The following is a 15572-nucleotide window of genomic DNA, read 5'->3' as shown; positions in this document are numbered from 1 at the left end:
GAGGTTGAAGCTTATTAATCCTCCCGATAATATCCACACATATGTTCCAAATTGCATAGTCCGCCGAAAGAAACGATTTTTGAAAATCGGTCGCCATGAGTGGAGCAAGGTGTTCGCTGCCGGTGACTTTACCATAAACTGGATTGTTCCCTGGTGGAGGATTGAGGCGATGATTGGTTGTAGTAATCAAGCATATTGTCGTCTCCCGAGCTTGTCGAGACTAACCTTTTACTTTCCTTGTAGAGTCATGAGACAATATGGTCTCGCACAAACCATCCCTACAGGAGATCTTCGCCGTCCTTATGAATTTCCTGTGTCACAAGAGATTGAGCGCTTTGATGGATACTGGAGTGGTAGGCCCTTATGGGAGGTGATTACCCATAAGGAACCACATTGCTTGTCAAATAAAGTGAAGCAATGGCTTGATGGAAGATTCCAAAAACCTCAAGTTGAAAAGACCAATGTGAAGCATCGTCTAGGTGACAAGAAGATCCCTGCTAAGGAACGCCTAGGGGAAAGAATTGAGTTCAAGACTCCTATTATGCCTAGAAAGAAGAGTGCCAAGAAGAATCAAGGAAAAAGAAAAGTCGACTCTACTAAGAAGGAAGCTTGGGTAGAGAAGAAACATGGAGTCCTAGCGGAAGGAGAAACTATCTATACTAAAATAGAGTGTAGATCTTCTAACGGTTGTCTCCTAGCGAAGGTTATGGATCAAGAGGAAGAGAATGAAGACACAAATTGGAAAAGAATGAAGAAGGAGAAGAAAGATTAAAACATTGCTTTTCTTTTGATTTATTAGACAAAGTTAATTTGTTTCAGTTAATTTTTCAGCTTTTATTTTATCAATAATGTCCTTTCTTTATTAATCAATAAAATTTCAGCTTTTATTTTAATTAACTTTTAATTAGAGCAATGAAAACAATTATAACATTTATTTTTCGGAGATTTAAATTCGAGTACGAAAGTCGAATAAATTTCCAGAACATGCGAAACTGGTCTAGACACTCGCAGAAGACTGGCGCTGCTATCTGATGCACTGTCGCTGACGATTGGGCTCTGTCGCCTGGCGACAAAATTGTCGTCTGGCGACAGAAACTATCGTCTGGCGCTAGTTTTGAAATTTTGCGGACGTGCATTTTTACTTCGAAGCTGCAGAATCTAAAGAGATTAAAGCGGCCGCACCCTGTCTGGGTTGCCTACGTATCCTTTGCTTAAGGAATCAGGCCAAACGTAGCTCTCTTGAGTATTTTACTCAAGTACTTATGGGTAGTATTTCTTAAGTTGGTCAAGGTTTGTCATGTTTGAAAATTCATTGCCATCCATATCAGTTAATTTAGCCGCGCCTCCTGACAGGATTGTTTTGACAATATATGGTCCAGACCAATTAGGCCGGAATTTGCCTCTCGGATCTAAAACATTTTTCTTTAATGCTTTTAATACCAAGTCCCCAACCTTGATATTTCTGGTTTTGACCTTTTTGTTGAAATGTCTAGCCATGCGGGTTTGATAACATTGGGTATGATGTAGAGCTTCTAGTCGTTTTTCATCGAGTAGGATTAGCTCTTCATATCGTGCTCTAGTCCACTCAACTTCATCAAGTTTACTTTCTAACGCAATGCGTAAAGAAGGTATTTCTAACTCTACAGGTTGTACGGCATCCATTCCATATACCAAGTTGAATGGCGTATTTCCTGTTGATGTTCGGATTGACGTGCGATAACCCCACAATGCGAAGTGAAGTTTGTCAGGCCAATCTTTATAATTTTCCGTCATTTTCTCAATGATCGTTTTCAAATTCTTATTAGCGGCCTCAACTGCTCCATTTGCTTGAGTTCTATACGGGGAAGAATGGTGATGTTGAATACCATACTTTTGTAGTAATTCTTCACATTCTGCTTGAAAATGAGTTCCATTGTCACTTATCATTTCATGTGGGACTCCGTATCGACAAATTATGTTTCTTTCTATAAAGAGTGCTACATGCTTGGCGGTGAGTTTAGCATATGATTGTGCTTCCACCCACTTTGTGAAGTAATCTATTGCAACCAAGATGTATTCATGGCCTCCTGTTCCAGGAGGTGTAATCTTTACAATTATATTTATTCCCCATGTAGAGAAAGGCCATGGTGAAGTGTAGGTGTAGAGAAGAGATGGTGGGATATGTTGCAAATTTGCATAAATTTGACATTTTGGGCATCTTTTTACATATTGATGACAATCTTTATTCATGGTAGTCCAGTAATATCCTTCTCGCATTATCTTTTGGACTAGCATTTTGCCGTTAACATGTGTTCCGCATATACCTTCATGGATTACTCTCATAGCCCTTTGAGCATTTTTTTTGTCTACACATAATAGAGCTCGTCCCTTAGGTACCCTTTTGTGTAGTTCATTTCCTATGAGTACAAACTGGGAAGCTAAGAGTCTTAATGCTCTTTTCGCTCTTTTGTCAGCATGAGGAGGATATTGTCCTTTGGTGACATAATTCAATATATCTACGAACCATGGTTCCTCCTCTGGTTCTTCTTCTTGAATTACTTCGTCGTCTTCTATGGCCTGAATGTATGCTGGTTTATGCCTTTTTTCTATGGTTAAAGGCATTTGCTCAATTTCTTTAGGTATTCTGACCATTGAGGCTAGCCTCGCCAAGGCGTCGGCGAATTGGTTTTCTTCTCTAGGTAAGTAAGTGTATTCCACTTTTTCTAATTGATCGGTGAGGGTTTCCAGATATGTTTGGTAAGGAGCTAAACTTTCACTCCTAACCTTCCATCTTTTGGAGATTTGATTAATAATTAGGGATGAATCTCCGAATATCCGGAGTTTCTTTACACCTAAGGCTAAAGCAGTTTCGAGGCCTACCACGCATGCTTCATATTCAGCTGCGTTGTTGGTGACGTCGAAATCTAATTTGATGGATATAGGGACATGTTCTTCCTTAGGTGATACTAATAAGACTCCTACGCCGCACCCCTTTTGGTTTGAGGCTCCATCAAAATATAGAGTCCATGTATCATCCTCTGTCATCATTAAATTTTCGTCCGGGAATTCATTCTCTTCTAAGGGTGTTGAATCTTCTATTGGGAAATCTGCTAGAAAATCCGAGACCACTGATCCTTTAATTGCTTTTTGAGGCATAAACCTTATGTCAAATTGGGCCAAATTTACTATCCATCTTGAGATTCGTCCATTAAGTGTAGATCTTTCGAATAGGTATTTTAGGGGATCCATTCGTGAGACTACGTAAACGGTATGCACGAGCATGTAATGTCTCAATTTAGTTGTGGCCCACACCAACGCGAGGCACAGCTTTTCTAATGGGGTGTAGCGTGTTTCATATTCGAGCATTTTTTTACTTAAGTAGTAAATAGCATTTTCTTTGCTTTCTACCTCTTGTGCGAGCATAGCTCCCATAGTTTCTTTTGTGACGGTTAAGTATAGTCTTAAGGGTATTCCGGGGAGTGCTGGGGCTAATACGGGAGGATTCGCAAGATAGGCTTTGATCTTCTCAAAGGCTTTTTGACACTCGTCGTCCCATATGATTGGTACATTTTTCTTAAGCTTTTTGAATATTGGTTCGCATATCGTGGTTAACTTGGATATGAACCTACTTATGTATTGCAACCGGCCAATAAATCCTCGAATTTGCTTTTCGGTTTTGGGCGGTGGCATGGACATGATTGCTTTAATTTTGGTGGGATCTATCTCTATTCCTCTAGAGCTTATGACATAACCCAAGAGTTTCCCTGAGGTAACTCCAAAAGCACATTTAGAGGGGTTTAACCTCATGTTGTATTTTCTTAATCTTTCAAAGAATTTCTTTAAGTCTGTTGGATGTCCTTGGCGGTCTTTTGACTTTACAATCATATCATCCACATAGACCTCCACTTCTTTATGCATCATATCATGGAGTAGGGCAATTGCTGCTCGTTGGTAAGTAGCACCCGCGTTTTTTAACCCGAATGGCATTACCGTATAGCAATAAGTACCCCAAGGTGTTATGAATGTTGTTTTCTCCATATCTTCTTCGGCCATGAGGATTTGATTGTATCCTGCGTATCCATCCATAAATGAGAGAAGTGCATGGTTTGCTGTGTTATCTACCAAAATATCGATGTGTGGCAAAGGGAAGTCGTCCTTTGGACTTGCCTTATTTAAATCTCGATAGTCGACACACATTCGAACTCTACCATCTTTTTTCGGAACCGGGACAACATTGGCGACCCATTCAGGGTATTTAGATACCCGGATGAAACCTGCAGTTATTTGTTTTTGTACTTCTTCTTTTATTTTAAGGGCCACGTTGGGTTTCATTCGACGTAACTTTTGTTTTACAGGTTTCATTCCTGGAATTAATGGTATAGTGTGTTGAGCTATTTCTCTATTAATGCCTGGCATATCTTCGTATGACCAAGCAAATACATCGATAAATTCTTTAAGTAGATTAATTAAATCGGTTCTTTCTTCTTCGTTTAGCGTCAGTCCGATTTTAACTTCTCTTTTAATGGTTGAATCTTTTGAGATATCGACTGTTTCTGTATTCTCAATTATTGGTGTCTTATTTTCAAGTGTTTCCATTGCTTTAATTATTTCTTTGTCATTTTCATCATTAGTTAAGCAATGCTCGTCATCTTTAGATAAAGAAAAACAAGAGGAATAAGGGGAAGAAGACATATTATTAAACTCAGAAATCATTACATCAAATAAAGAGATGTCCGTCGGGACTTGATTGCTAACTATCCTAGGAGTAGAGAAAGAAGGTGAGGGTGCTACAACTAAAGACTTAGAAGACTCGACGAGGGAAGACTCTAACTCTGACTCTGACTCAGACGACTCTTCGAATATTGGTCCCTGCCCTGTAGTTATTGAAATCTTCTTTCCATTTATAGTAACTATCTTCGCTGTCTAACGCCATCCACGCTCTTGATCTTCTATTGGAGTGATAAGTTCGGAGGGATCGAAATTTTCGCTTTGGAGAACTGCTTGGATGAGTGAAGAATCATCTTCCGCATATCTTGATTCGTTCTTTTCCCTTCCAAAGAGGAGTCCCATGACATTAAAGTCGAAACAAGGGGGTGTTTTTTCCTTATATGTTGGGGCTGGGATCTCGTCTAGGAAACAACAATCCAAAAAGATTTCGAATCCAGGCTGCCTTATACCATTTACAACAAAAGGTTCAGGAAATTCGTGACAAGGGTAATCCTCTCCTTCTCTTATAAATTGCCCGTTTAAAGTGAGAGGATATTGATCCATGGGTATTTCCTTTTTTTTGTATACGGGCATTTCTTCGTGCTTTTGATTTTTCCTGGGCTCGTTTAAGGTCTTCGAGGGTTGGTTCAAAACCAAGTCCGAAAGTATCCAATTTAGGGAGGCCAGGTAAGCCCATGTGTTTAGCTACTTCTTTCTTCTTTCCTAGAGTCATTCCAGGAAAGTGTCCTTGTTTTCTTAGGATAGCATTTGTTATCATGTTTGAGTGGAGGTCATAATGAAGAGGGGTCCTTTCATCTTCCCCTATTAAGGAGACCTCTTCGCTAAAGCCCCACAAATCTTCATCGTTTTCGTCGTGTTCCACATTAATTAGTGGATTTTCTACTGTTTTAATCCTCATAGATGAAGCATCAATGGTTATTGGAACGCCTCCAACTATAGCCTTTACTTGTTGATGGAGAGACGAAGGGACGACCTTTAAATCATGAAGCCAAGGGCGTCCTAATAGCAAGTTAAAAGATGCCTTGATATCTACTACTTGAAATGTAGTAGCATGTTCAATTGCGCCTGCAGTTACATTCATAGTGATCGTCCCTAATGCTTGACGACGTGAATTATCATAGGCTCTTATTCCTTGGGTTGATGGGGATAAATCCTCATCTCTTATTCCTAACATTCTTGCGGTTCTAAGTGGGCACACATTAATTGCTGAACCGTTATCCACAAGAGTCATAGGGACATTCATTCTTTTGCATATGACTGTGAGGTTTAGAGCTTTATTGTGTTTGTCACCTTCCGGTGGTAGATCTTTATCCGAAAAAGTGACCAAATTAATTGGACTTGGGAGATCGCTCGTGAGGAAGTTTGAAAGTCCCGCAGGAGTGGTGTCCGAATCTATGCCTACCTTAGCCAGTGCATCCATGACTGCGACTCTATGTTCTCGAGATGTGGCTAAAAGTTTCCATACGTTCATTTCTACTTTAGTCCTTTTTCAGCTGTTTGACAATATCGTTGTCTTCTATAATAGGCACGGGAATTTGCTGAATAGAAGGTATGGGTTGTGTTGAGATGGGAGGTTGTATTCTTCCGGACCTAGTGAGGACATCTATGGGTGAATCCTCCTCGTCCCAAATGTCACTTACTGGGTATATTGTTGATAGAGGAGTTTCTTCAATATCTTTGAGGTACACATCCTCATCGTCACTGTCCCATACTCCATTAATCGTGGCATCTTGTGGAAGTCGAACTAACTTTTTCTCATCAATCAAACGTTGAACCAAGTCCTTAAACTTGAAGCATTGCTCTATTGTATGTCCTCCTGATTGATGATATGCACAATAATATTTGTCTGTCCTTTTCAGTGATTCAAATGGTCTTGGTTCGAGAGGTTGAAATTTTCCGTTCTCGAAGAGCATTTTGAACATGTTTGTGTATGATGTCCCAATTGGAGTATATTTCCTATTGTTCTTTTTGGGAGTGTCAATTACTTGGAAAGGAAATGGTTTCTTTGGCTTAAGAGGAGGTTTATTTTTAAGCAACTCATTTTTCTCTTTTATGGCCTCGAAGGTTTGTGAGATTAATTCTTTTAATTCCGAAAGTATTAATGTCAATGCCAATACTTCTTGCTTAGTTGCGGGTTCCTGACCGGAGAATTCGAGAGCATCTTCAAAGATTTCTTCTTCAATGGTCTCGATAGGCTCTATGAGGCTAGACGGATCCTCTTGGTTTTCTTCTCGGAAATAGCCAAAGAATCCGATAGCGGTGCAGTATTGATACTTGGCTTCTTACTTGCAGGAGGTAATGGGAGCTTGTTACTATCAATCAAATCTTGAATGGCTTCCTTTAATCTCCAACAGTTTTCTGTAGGATGACCCCTACCTTGGTGATATTTGCAATGTTCATTTGGGTTCCAGCTAGCCGTTCTTCTTTCGACAGGTGGGTCCCCAAAAGGTCCAATAGGAGTTATAAGACCTTTTGCATGTAAACGATCAAATGCGGTGTCATTACTCTTACCAATAGGAGTATAATTCTTCCTAAATGGTTTCTTTTGTCCTTGATTATTATTCATTGCCAATACTTCATTAAGAGGAAAAGTGCTAACATTATTTGAGTGGGTAGATTTGGATGAAGAAGGATTGTCGTTCTTCTTATTTTTCCAGCCACTACTTGAGTTGTTATTAGCAGTTTTCTGTTTAGCAAGGTCATCTTCAATGTTAATTCCAATGTCATATACCGCTTTGAAAGTATTTAAGTTGCTTTGATATTTGAGATGCTTAGAATATTTCTCTTGGAGGTTTTTAATGAACATCCTGACGGATTCCTTTTCACTAGGCACTTCAACCATTTTTGCAGTGGTTTCCCTCCATTTATTAAAGAAGGAGGTAAAACCCTCGTTTTCTTTTTATTTCAGCATTTCTAATTCTCTATGATCGGTTTCAACTTGTATATTGCATTTATATCTTTCAATGAAAGCGCTCACAATAGATTCCCAACTAGAAGTCTTTTCTTTATCAAGTGAAAAGTACCACTGTTGACATACAGCTTCTAAAGATAGTGAAAATACAGAATGAAATGCCTTTCTATCTATCCCCTTAATACTCATTACAGTTTCAAAAGCTCTTAAATGAAAATAGGGGTTATCCATGGCCTTGAACTTAGGGATGTCATTGGGATTGAACTTTTGTGGAAGAAGGTCCTTATCCACCGAGACCCCTTGGGAGCTAATCTCTTGAAATCTAAAGTCGCTGGACAATTTGCCCAAGCTTTCCTGGATTAGGTCCATTTGTTTTTGTTTTTCAGGATTACTTATTTGCAGCGATAGGTTTTGCAACATCTCAGCCAAGTTGGCTACCTGTCCCTTGACTTCATTAAGTTCTTCTTGACTAGCCATTGCCTTCTTAGCTTTCCTTTTCCTACCGACTGGTTTGTCGAAAAGTAAAACTTGAACAAAAGTGTTGTCTTTGATTAAACGCCCTTCCTTTCTTGACCACGCGCTGTAATTTAAACCATATTTGTTTTAATATTTGACTCTAATTGACTTGACTTTATGTTTAAAAGATTTAAAAGAAAAAGTGAAAAAGATGAAAAATGGGGTATATATTTTAAGGGAATTTAAAAATTGGAGGATTAATATCCGACTTACCCCCCTAAAAAAAATGACGGAAAACACGCATTCAAGACTCTCTAGACATGGTCATAATGTGACAAACATGTTATGTGTGTGCTTTATGTGTATGTGAGTGACATGTTTTGACTACTAGTGTATGACCATGGGACTTTAAGTGCCTAAACTCAATTAAAGACTTAAACATGGTTTGAACCATTAACAAACTGATTAATCCGATTAGTAGACTGTTAATCAAACTCGTCGTGATGACTCGAGCAAAAGAACTGGACTGTCGCTAAAAACAACAGGACTGTCGCCACAGTTTAGAGTCTGTCGCCAGACGACAAAATTGTCGCCGGGCGACAGACACTAGACTGCAGCGCCACAGTCCAAATTCCTGCGCCATTGCTGGAACATTAATCTGGACTGTTTCCAGCAATTTTACTCTAAATGGACATGCCTAAAGTCGTACTAAGTCGAATTGATTAAATTATTAGCCTTTAATTAATTCAAAATTAATTAATTAATTAGACAAAGTCCTTTTAGTCATTAGTCAGTTTATTTAGTCTTTAACACAAGTCAAACAAACGGTTAGTACATATAATAAATACAAGCAAGGGTGCACAAGTAGTTTACATAGTCACAAGATGAGTTTGCAACCTAACCATGGCTCTAGTTCTCTAAAGTTCGAGGATATGGGTTAAGTCAAAAAGGTCCATGGTTAAGAATCCATATGCATTGCACACAAGCCTACCGGGAGGGTTGGAGCGAATGGACAGGATTCCGCGAGTGCGAGATGAGCTCGGACTCGACTCCTATGGTTTGGTGGATTCACAAACATTACACGTACCCAAATCTGAACTTTGCACATGATCGTGGGATATTCCATTGGGCAGGTGAAGCAGGAACCCCCAGAGGGTTATTTCCATATGTAGAACACATATGGGTTCAGAAAAGTGAGAAAATGACTCAATCAATAAGCAAAATCGAGCCAACAACACTAGAAATGGTCAAAGCAAGAAGACAGACCCCTGGCTCGGTATTGGAAGAACTTGGCGCCAGACTACAGGGACTGTCGCCGCAAAAAAGCTTCTGTCGCCAGGCGACAGGACTGTCGCCAGGCGACAGAAACTTTTTACGGGCGACAAGCCCTGTTTTCTAGACGCTAGTTCCTACATGCCTTGGCAAGTTTCTGTGTCCTTCGAATTTTCCAGATTTCGCATCATCTTTTCGATTCTAGTCATGAAAGATATTTCCCAAATTTCCTACGTGTAAAATTCCTATGGATTGACTCATGGGGTGCTCCCATGAGGACCTTTTAATGCATATGACAATAATGTTAATCAAATCACGCACATGAAATACTTAGAATTTTTCAAGTCTCATCCGCTCATTCTAAATAATTGCTAAAATTTAAATAAATTTCAGGAATATAAATAGAAATCCTCCCCAGTGGAGTCGCCAAAAACTGTAGGGAATATTTCAAGCATTACGATAACCCCAAACTTGAACCCCACTGTGATCATACACTAAAGTACGGTGGCGTTCCAAAGGGAAAGACAAAGAGCAAAAAGAGTCGCCAACAAGTTTTAGGAATTTGTAAACCCAAAAAAGACAATCCAAAAGGACCATCAACTACTCCATAAGGTCTAGAACCAAACAGGGTCCGGGGATGAAGGTACGAATCCAATCTACAAAAGAAAGGACCCGCCTATAAAATAGGCCTCTACTTTGTTCTACTCGTATTCATGTACGCTTTTCGAATAACATACAAACATTATATTAAACCTACCCTGTTTAATCTATGTTGGTTGAATATTAATGCACAAATAATACTATTATTGGCGATCACTTGAGTTAAAATCACATTAGCCTAAACCAAATTAATAATTATCTTATTAAGCGTGATTTCAAGTACAAATTCCCTTTAAACCTGCATAAAAGGCGTGATCAAGCAATAACAATAAAATATAATAAATATCAAGCAACATAATAATAAACAATAAATAAATAATAATCATCATGTTAATAATAAAGCTTAAATATAATAGCAAGATCCTAGGCATGATACTAACAAGATTAATAACAAATCCTAGCATGTCACTAAACAATAAAGATCAAAGCTTTAAACCTAACATGGTACTAACATGATATTAGATATTAGAAATCATTAAAAACATCCTAACATGATACTAGGAATATTAAACATCCTAACATGATACTAGGAATCATAAAACAATAATAAGCATGCTTTCTATATTGAAAGAGAGTAATAAGATTACATACTTTGAAGCCTGGTACCTCTTTCTAATAACAAAATACACAAGTTAGTAAACTTCAATGAAAATAATAAAGAATAATTAAAGAACTAAATTGAAATCAAATTAAATAAAGTTTAGACTAGATTTGGACCAAACCCTCAGAAATTATCAACCTTTCACGTCTAGGGCGAAGGCAACTTCGAACTTGGCTAAGAGACTCTAAGTCTTGTGAGTGCGGAATATTGTATGTAAAAAGGTAGTTTAGAAAAAGAGAGAAAGAAAAGAATTAAGAATAAGAGAAAGAGAGAAAGAGTTGATGAGAATATTGTTTGTAGATGATTGTAGATGATAGTTGATGATTTTGAAAACAAGGATTCGGACGCTATTTATAATGAAAATAATCCGGAAAAACATAGAATTTGATAAGGAATAAAACTCCACGCTGCCGCCAAGAATTAACTCTGTCGCGACGCGACAAGGTCTGTCGCGTGGCGACAGACTTGTCGTTTGGCGACAGCCTGTATTAGCGCGTTTTTCTTCACGCGGAATCCGATCTTTAATCAACTTGATCTACGGAATCCGTACAGAAGATAAAATATATTTTTAAGATAATAAAACCATATTTTATTCCAAATAAAAATCTTTTAAAAATAATTAATTATTAAATCTAACAATATTAGAATTAAAAGGAACTTTCTAGAAACTTCTAGAAAACTATAATTAATCCTAATAATTTTAGGAATAATAATTAACATCGGGCCCTCCTCTAGATCATTGGGCCGTATTAAAATAAATAACCGGGCCCAGTTTAGTATTTTGGCCATAACTTCCTCAATATTCATCGGAATCGGGCTTATAATATATCGTTGGAAAGGTCTCTTCGAGCCCCATCCAACTACACCATTATTGGACCCTTATCATGGACCAAAATAAACTGAAATGGATTTTTTCAAATAAATAAAGTCATTTTCAAAAACAGAGAGAAAAAAATTTAATTAAAACTAAACCGCAACACTTGACTTTCGAACCACTTTCACCTAATTCGATAATAACACAACGTGCAAGGCATTCATCACTGGGTTTGGTTTTGGGGAGACACAAATGGGTGTCTACAGTAGTTTTCTTTCTAGAGTTTATGGGGACCCATAAATAATATGAAGGGGTAATTTATTGTTGTTGATTGTCAACGCTTAATTAATTTCCTATTGATTGATTTAATGCTATGCAACTAGACTTGCGCAGGTATTTTATGTATCAGTTTAGCAATGTTGATTCGAGATTCGAGAGATGAGAATTGTTTTTTAGGCTTAGTTTCAATAGGCGGACTAATTTATAAATGGTTAAGTCGAGATTCGAGAGATGAGATTTAATACCGGTAAATTACCTCTGTGATTGTAATATGTAGCGAAAGCCCTTTATGATCTGATTAATTGATGCATTGATGATTGATTGTTATGTTTTAATATTATTTATTGGTGAACCTATGCCCTAGGTCTTTTCTTCATTGATTTCCCCCTACTTTTATTTCTCCCTACTTTTATTCTTCGTAGTATAGTTCCTTTATATAACAACAAATTGGTTACTTAATAATTTAGATTACTCTTAATTAATTAGGAATAAATTGACTTGTTTCCCTGTGGTTCGACCCTTCTTCCCTATCTGCATAGTTAGTGGACTTAGGAATTATTTTTGATAAGGTGATACGACTTTAGCATGTCATTTAGGCTGCGAAAGCCGAAACACTCTTTTATCATCTTTTCAAACTTGTTAAAATCAGGCTAAAGTTTCAATGACGTATCGAGGGACTTTAGACCAACGATGACATGATTGGGAGGACATCATCCCCTTTAATCCTTTTTAAATCGTTCTCTTCTCATGAAATGACATCACCCAGAACGCCTTTACTTGTAAAAGCGTTCAACAATTGCAAAGGATCAATCTAGATTCTTTAGCGCGTTAAGACTAGAAAGTACTCTTTTATGACCTTAACAACTATTTGTCTCAAGCATTTAGCGAACCAAGGATTGTTTCGACATCCTTAAACATTTCTGAAAGATTCTCCGCAGAAAAAGTCTAAGATTTATTTCCTTGGCTACTTTAATCCTCGTCTATCCTAGACTCGATCAAAGTGGGCGCTAACTATAGACATCTACTTTTAGCCTCCTGTCCCGACAGGAAGTGCAATGACGATAAATAAAACCATCTTCGTGTTGGATTAACGTGAAGAACACTTGTGGATTACTGATTGAATTGCAAGAACATAAAAATAAGCTAGCCTAACCCAAAAGCAAAAGCATTAAGGTCCAATCAACTAATCCCAATCATATTAGGCTTAAGCCCGAGCTTAAACCCTAATAATGACGGATTTAGAGGCGCCTAGGTTAAAATTGATGCTGCCGCAGATAAATCCGCGTGCATCTCAAAGAGTCGCATTGGTCTGGCGCACGTAACTCACAAGGTAGCGCGCAACACCCAGCACAACCTCTAGTGATGCGCTTGCGGAAGATTCAGAATTTTATAAAAATATGAAATCGAATCTTACCATAATACTGCGCGCAAGACAATCTGTTGCGCTGCCTATAGCAGCGCAAGACAATCTGTTGCGCTGCCTATAGCAGCGCAACTAAATCACTTGCGCTGGTCAGTCGCGCTGTCTATAGCAGCGCAACTAAATCACTTGCGCTGGTCATTCGCGCGCAACCCATTCAGATGCGCACGACACCTGCTGCGATGGAATGCTCAAAACCCTAATCGTATCCCTTCCCTATAAATAGGGGCTTAATATGAGGTTCAAACACACAGAAAATTAACCTAAATTACTGGCAGAAATATTGTGAACTTGTGTGCAACCAAACCCTCTTGTCCTAAACACTCATCCCTCTTAATCTTTGTTACTACGGTGGAGGTTCCCGAACAAGAAGGAGTCCATAAGTGTTCTAAACGAAGATCTAGCAAAAAGAAGTGGTAAATTCCCGAGCACTTAGATCAATCACCTTTATTTTTTTTTGTTTAAAAGGACTTTAATTAATTAATTAGTGTTGTTTGATCACTTTAAACGGATTTCTAATTAATTAATTTCACATAGTATCTTGCGTTAAAAAAGAATAGAATTGAATAATTAATTGTTTAGTGATCACTTAAGCCAAGGAGAATCTTATTTATTTTGTTCCTCTCACGAACTTGAATTAAATAAATAATAACGACTTTGTAATGTAATTCCTACGTGATCAATGTGTGTAAATAAAATCAACTAACTTAGTTTTAGGTATCACGTTGCATATATTGTTTGGTAATGAAATTGTGAAAAAGAAAGAGCTAGTAGAGGCCGTAACTAGGGCTATAATAGCGATTCCTCCCTAAAAGGAACGTTATTTTAGTACCCTCGCTCCCGAACTCATTTCTGGTTTATGTAGACCAATTTGGGCATGGGTAAACTTACGATTCGTGCTAATTATCCCTTGAACTCCATTTGGGAGAAAGGCATGAACGAGGTTTATGAGTTTTCCTAAAACTCATTGGCGACTCCTACTTGTTTCTTACAAAAAAGCGTGATCAGAGTATCATTTCTAATTCAAGGTCTCCCAAACAATCAAGAATTCAAATCCTAATACTCCCTAACAAGTGTAAAGTCCTAGGCTTTTTAAGGGCTATGGGCATCTAAGGAGAAGGATCCCCTACGATGAGAACACCCTCCTTACAATTACAATAGCCGTCAATGGATGAAAATGGCTCGAAATCAAGGTCAGCAAGTTCTTGTTCAAGGTGGGAGGCCCGGGATGCTTTATTGTCTTAAAACATAGACTCGAGGCGAGTCCAAGAACCTTGAGCGGTGTCATCCTTGAGGAGAATAGCAGTGAGGAGATCGGGAGATATGGAGCCATATATCTAGTTGAGAACCGCGACATCTAATCACTTCCAAAATGCAAGGTCTGTGTTTTTAGACTTCTCAAATGCAGCAAGTTCTGTAGCCTCCGTAGGAGGAATGATGTGATAGGTGAGATCATGAAACCTATAAAGCACCTTGAAGAGTGCAGCCCAAGAGTGATACATACCATGATTGGCGTCCAAGGTTATCGGAATAAGAGACTTCACGTTGGTGATAGTCAAGGCAGGGTGATATTTCGAATTGTTAGCCATGGAAAGGTTGCAGCGGAAGAGGAAAAAGAGTCGAGGAAGAAGCAGGGAGATGGGCCGTTTGATAGGGATAGATAAACCAAGGTTCGAAACCCTTAGCTGATACCTTGAAAGAGATCGATCGTTCCTTTCTCATTGATTCACAATCGGTATAAATACACAATTACAAGAGTTATGTAAGGAAACTAACTAGCTACAAACTAGGCTAGGATAAATACAATTACCAAACTAATTATATACAAAGTTAGCCGAATATATTTACATATATTCTAACAATCCATTTTGTGCATATCCATTTATCATGGCATTCCAAGTAATCAAACTCTTCTCTGGTGTCTCATCAAACAATCTGTTAGCAGAATCAACTGACCCACATCGAATGTACATGGTCAACAAACAATTTGCTACACATTTCTACATTATTCATCTTATCAGATAATCACTCATAGTAGTCTCAATTCCCAATTGAGCAGCTAAACGATAAGTACGTTAGTTCCATCGAGCAATGATAATCAAAAGGATTGAGAATAATCCATGGATGATCATCCAATAATTATCTCAGTAATGCAGAAGTCTCTTAGAGGCTGGGATAGCTGCAAGCCTGAATTGCAATTTTCAACACACACTACATAAGAATCACAGTGAATTAAGCTCATGAAATTAAATATAACAACAGTTGTACAGAACAATGGAATGATTAACTAAGCATGTTTTATACCATTTTCATCATATAATCAAAAGCTAACATCTAAGCCGAGCACTACATGTCAAAGCATCATCATAATTTAGATAATCTCACACTAGACCTCTTCTCAAATGGTTCTGATTCCATCATGTCCCAAATTCCCATTTAAAGATCCATTTCA

General features: G+C 38.2%; 1 pseudogene; it reads right to left on the bottom strand.

Annotated features, from left to right (window-relative positions):
• The window catches only part of LOC145571299 (putative pentatricopeptide repeat-containing protein At3g11460, mitochondrial pseudogene), a 47607-nt pseudogene extending 32514 nt beyond the window's left edge, over positions 1-15093 (bottom strand).
• Between the last annotated feature and the right edge of the window lie 479 nt (positions 15094-15572).

This window comes from Chenopodium album, chromosome 12, assembly GCF_948465745.1.
Source record: "Chenopodium album chromosome 12, dcCheAlbu1.1, whole genome shotgun sequence".
Taxonomy (NCBI): Eukaryota; Viridiplantae; Streptophyta; class Magnoliopsida; order Caryophyllales; family Amaranthaceae; genus Chenopodium; species Chenopodium album.
Note: the sequence above shows the minus strand (reverse complement) of the source record. Positions and strands in the feature narration are given on the sequence as shown.